The sequence below is a fragment of the Thermobia domestica genome, chromosome 13 (assembly GCF_964235325.1).
Source record: "Thermobia domestica chromosome 13, izTheDome1.hap1.1, whole genome shotgun sequence".
NCBI lineage: Eukaryota > Metazoa > Arthropoda > Insecta > Zygentoma > Lepismatidae > Thermobia > Thermobia domestica.
The window spans coordinates 28,047,717-28,053,716 of record NC_137466.1 but is presented as its reverse complement, the minus strand read 5'-3'; positions in this window follow the sequence as shown (position 1 = coordinate 28,053,716).

Here is a 6,000-nt window from a genome sequence, read left to right as displayed (position 1 = left end):
ACATGTGCTTTCTAGTTTATCATGACCTAGAGTTGAACTAAGAATATATTTTAATGGTGACACTTGTTATTCGCACCTTTTTTAGCCAAGAATTGAAAAGATTTTACTTCTGCTTGTAAATGATCATCTATGTCATAAATATACATCTGATTCTTTGGTCTGCTGAATACAATCAAAAGATTCAAATAAGAAACACAAGAAGATAAAACTTAATGAGTCTATTTAAGTCTTCTGTCTATCTCAACAATTACTGTGGTATATTTTAGAAGTAATACCATATTTTTTTCTTCTACACTTTCTTCTTTTACTGCAGGACAGTTTCTTTATTTTTAATGTCTTTATAAGGTTCCGTTAAATAACTTATTTCTTCTTTAGTCATGATTTTCAGAAATCGATTTCAGATGTAACCTTATACCTAAAATTAGTTGTGATAATATTGCTAACTAACCGTCCTCTTTTGTAAACACTTGCTTAAACTAGACACGGGTTTCAGTGTCTCCATCATTAGGCAAAGAATTTAAGAAAAGTAGACTTTTTCATTTGACGAAGAACTCCACCAGCCAATTAAGCTAGATCTATAACAATGATGATTTAAATGCTCACAAATCATCATTCTTGACTCATAACATGTTTTCAATGCATTAATAGTGGTATAACGATTTAGCAAAGGTATACAAGTCGATTCTGGAAGTTTCAATGCAGGGTCTTCCAACTCTTTTCCAATATCATGCAAAGTACTTTTATCTTTCTTGGAGATTAGTGAAACAGTTTGTATTAGGTTCATGCGAATTAAATCTCAAGTTTGACGTCTGGTTGGAAACATCTCAGCAACACAACACATGGATTGGACTAAAGTCATTCGTCTAACGTCACAAATCCTGTACACGTCAGGAAACAGCCTGGAGTACCCATACATTCAGGAAGCTGCGCGTAGTTAAACAGAGTCTTATGAAAGTCCACGACGAAGGACACACAATTGCTACTGGTATTTTTTCACGAATTCAAAGTGAAATATTCTGCACAGAAATCCGTAAAAAAAAAAAAAAAAAAAATGGTGCATTTGGATCAGAAATGGCAATTGAATGCAAGAAGGCGAAATATTCGTTCTTCGTCTTCGTTATTCAAGGAATGAATGTAGTAGAAAGTGTTGCAACGACATGAATATAAATAATAAGTACTACTGTATATCCGATGACAATACAAATGTGAAGTACACACAGTAGATAATGTTTAAAGATTTAAGAATTTACATGAAAATTATTCGCTTTTTTATTGGAAAGAATATACACATTTTTCCTCGGCTTGAACAATTTTATGGACGGAGCGTAAATCTAGAAACCCGGGGTAATACTCACCTTCGATACCTCTGAAAGAAATGCCTGTTCAAGGCGCTGAATGTTCCCAAGAATGACTGTTGTGGGCTGGGTTCCACCGCAAACGGGAAAGTCAGTAACAGGCCTGCGGCAATCTTTGAAGAGCTTGCAACATTCAAACGTCTTACTTCGGCTGAGCGTCTTATCACCATATTGTGGCTGAAGTCTGCTGTAAGTTTTAGCTGGTTCTATGCCCTTCTTCACTAAAATCTCCATCACCACATGCTCTTCTGTGTACACATTCAGACTGTTGTCTGTCATCTTGAATAACAGTCTCTGGAATGGCGCGCGAAATAAACATCTATAACGGTATATAGTTGCTAGTTCCCATTGCACACAATACCTCATTTTGGGACTCACTTTCAAACCAGTAAAAATAAAAGTTCAGGATTGACTCGAATGCCCCTCATACAGTGGCCTGGAAAGATCAGGGATATGGCGTTGGAAGTCAATTATTGACAACGTATAATTGGCAGTAATCTGCACCATATGACCAGCTACAGTTACATATGTTTTTAAATTTTCTCTAGTTACAAGTACCGGTATTGAAATATTGATGAAATTAGCCAATAACTAGAAGCATGTACTAAACTACACTCCCTGTTGCTTGAGACCATAAAATGCTATTGCTATCTAGATTGCGCTCGTTCAAGTGGGTGATGCGTGGTAAATTTTCTAGATTTTTGGATTTTGATACTTCTACATTTAGGAAATTCAATATTTGTCTCACGATGCTGGGTCAACGGCGGAAAATTTTAGGGTTTCCATTTCAACCGGAATTGAGGAACCCTTCACATAGAAGTTACATGCGTTAACATTTCTGGTAAGCAGGAGCTCAGTAATACTTAAGAAACCCTTAAAACATCTACTTTATTTTCTAATGCATTAATTTCTGCCTGCAGATATCAATTTTGATCCATATGCTGCCGAGAAAGAGCTTCAACAGATTAAGAATATAGTATGTAAATAATTTTCTGAACTCTTATCTAAGGGTCAAGTATAGAACTTCTGAGAAAGTAAGTGAGCTTTCTGAACATAAACATACAATATTTGTTTTGTGATTAATTATAAAGAAAATATCATAACATCAGTAACACAAATGGAACATACATATAAGCTGGATCTATTTTCAATGCCACTGTATTAAAGAGAGGAGTTTGAGCCATGTCAGCCCGCTGGTCACCTGTAACACTGGTAGTTAGAACAAATCAAACTGTCAATAAGAAGAAAGATTTCATCAGACAATTAAACGAAGTGTTTTGACTAACTTACGAATAATATTAAAGCCAATCATGTTTTCATTGCTAGTTTACGGAAGTGAACTCTAAACTCGGCGATTCGAGATTATCGATTCGCCCGATACTTATCAAACTTAAGAAAAAATCTTATAATCCTCGTTTTATTGACAATATGTGAGAAGAATAGAAAGGTTTAGTTTTATAAAAGTTTAAGACGAAAATTGTTGGAATATAAAACTTTGTAAAAATTCTTGCTTTTTTTCGATTGAAGTTATTGTTCTTCTCAGTATTGAGGCTGTATGATACGTGGACCTACAACTTAACATGAGATCCGAATCAAATGAGCTTCAATTGGAAATCGGCCGGGAACTCCAGCACCAAAATTATATACGCAAGCTGTATAGCCTTCGAGAGAGCTTTAAGAATTCTTCGGACTGTGATACAATATTCAAATTTTATGGGCATGCCAATAGACATAGTGGTGTTTATGGGAAAACAAACATCTGGATTTGTAAAGCCAAATTGACAACAGTTTACGTATTTAAATGTTCAAAAGATCTTATGTAATTTGTCTCTTTGGTATTATAATCACACGAGAGAAGTACAGGTTTGGGAACATTGATGAGATGTAGTTTCATTACTAAATGGCAATTGTACACTACAACACTGTACCACGCATTTGGCTAAACAATAATTTCGGTCATTTTCGATTAAAAGCTAAGGTAATATCCTCCTCATTCACCGGTCTTCATCTATCTTTATGCAATGAGGTATTTTGAAATAGGTAATGAAGTCTTCAAAATCTATTAAAAAACATTGAAAACCTTAAACAATTGTTTGGTTAAAGATTCTCACTGAATTAGACAGGAGATTTTGTTGTGTTCTGAAGTGAGTTTGCAATGTTTAGCCACTGATAACATGTGTTGTACTATTGTACAAGTTGTGATAACAAAGAAACCGGACTAATTCTCTAACATGTTAATAACGGAAGTCAAACAACTGAAATGTTGTCCTTTTGAATGTAGTACCTCTCTTCGGATCCCTACGTCGGTCCATGCAGATTTTGCAGTGTTAGGAGCAGTAGTGTAGGTCATCTTGCGTGTTTGAGAGTTGCGTCACGTTTGCTTTCACTGCACTCACGGATCCGAACCTGGTTCTTTTCAACACAGAGTTCACTCGTGAAAAAAGAAAAAGTTGCATGGTGTTAGGTCCGGCGAGCACAGATTTCTTATTGCTGGAATGTTATTGATGTGTAGGATGGATGTCTCAAATTCCTCATCTTACAATTCCTCATCTTAGATATCGCATTGTATACCGACGTGATGTTCTGATAAAGAATCCAAGAGGTATTTTTCTTCATAGTTTCACGAATAGCTTTCAAAACACTTTTATGGTAAATCTGATTGACGGTCTGACCCACAGGCACCTAACCATGGGATTTTTCCAGTTTCGTGAGGAATTCGATATTTACAAGGTGTTAAATGGATTGAACTCACAGACACGATCTGCTTCTAACAATGAGAACGGCCAGACTAACTACCGTGATTGCATGAAAACAGTCTGACGGAAGAGGAGGGTCCACGAGTCAGTGTTCTTCCCTTCATTTTGTCATCGAAGTGACTTGGAATGAAAAGAAAAAAACCAACGTGGTTTCTTTACTGCCACATCTCATACAGCAATGAATGAATTAAAAATCTCCTATACTCCTAGTGTTTTATGATCGTTCCGTGAATGAGTACGAAAGCAGACACGTAATTGCTCTGTGACTTCTGTCTTTGCAATTTATCATTTTGATTAACAAGAAGTTTCAAATACTTTTGCTAGTTCATGCCTGCCTTTTGCTTTGCAGAATATTTTAAATACAGACTTCGTTTAAACAAAATTAAAAAAAATATCAGCCACAGAAGGAAAGTTAAGCCTTGAAAAAGATTAATCTAAATCGTATGGTAAGGAAACCAAGTGTTTTCATAAATTATCGCATTAAACACGTAAGCTTAAAGCTTTGTGCATTTAGCTTACTCATTAACGAAAGGGCTTCTTGTTATGTGTTACATTTTTACGTAGAAATAGTTGGTCACGAAATAATGTGGAAACTTAGAGAAAGATTAAATTTTAATAAAATGCTAAGAACTTAATTATCACATAACTGAAAGTTAATGAGAGTGGGTAGAAATAAGATTTTGATAGATAAACATGCACTAAGAAACAACAGTTTCTAACGTAAGTGCAGAAATTCGATATCTGTCTAACGTGAAAGCGTAACATTTCTCGGACAAAAAAGTACACTTCTACACAAAGTATTTTATAGACCGAAAATTTTTGGCAGATTTAGTGTTCTTTTGATAGAAAACATGTATATATTTGTAACAACTATAACAAACTAACAGAAATGCTTGTTTTTCGCGTGAAAACATCTAAGATGAAGGAAATTATTTCAAATATGTAGAAACTTATCGTGCCAATACACTGATTGCTATAAATTTAAATTCAGTGGGGTTCCGAAACCCATTTACGAAATCTTCGCTAGTGTCCGTTCTAGTAGGTCAAGTAGCTAACGCACTTGTTTTCTGTGCTTGGCTTGGATTCCATTTCAGTGTGAGAATACTCTTAAAGAAAAATCCATGTAATTGTTTAGATTTCGCTCTTATTGGTAAACCTTATCGACACAGCCTCAGTGGTGTTAACTAATCAATAAATCAAAATCACCCGTAATACCAAAACGTAGACAATTCGCTTACTCGCAGTAGATTACAGTAGATTTACTGCATCTAATAAAATCTTCAACTTCATTGTCCCAAACTAATTTTCTAAAAATCGATTATATCTAACTTTTAAATACCTAATTAATTTTTATAAAACTTTTGTTTCTTATAGCGGAGGAATTTATTACATGATATCTTATTTGTGTCATTGCAGGTATCAGTAGCGGATCATGACGCAACATTTAATCTTATGTGAGCGGGCTCAGCCGGCATTCCGATACGAAGTGCGGCAGTCCATGGTACATGTACAGAGATGGTTGCGAAGTGTATAAGATCCTCGTGCCTCGTTAGGTGCAAAGACAATAAGATATTTCATTCGAAGTTAATGGACTCAAGTTCTCTAGCAGATATTAGGAGACACGGTCGCCCTTTAACATTCTGAATAGAGAAAAACGTGCAAATGGTTCAGGAAATGTTCACTCGAACTTATCAGAAATGAGAATATCAATCATCTCGCGAAGTAGTTTAACCCGACACATAATCCGAAATGCTCAGAAGGAAGAGTTGAATTTTTGTCTGTGGTTGTCACCGTCAAGTTCTTGGAAACGTACCACTGGAAGTTCTGCAGAAGTCTGAAGCAAACATTCAGAACATTTTACGAAAACTGTGCATAATGGTGGTGCTTAC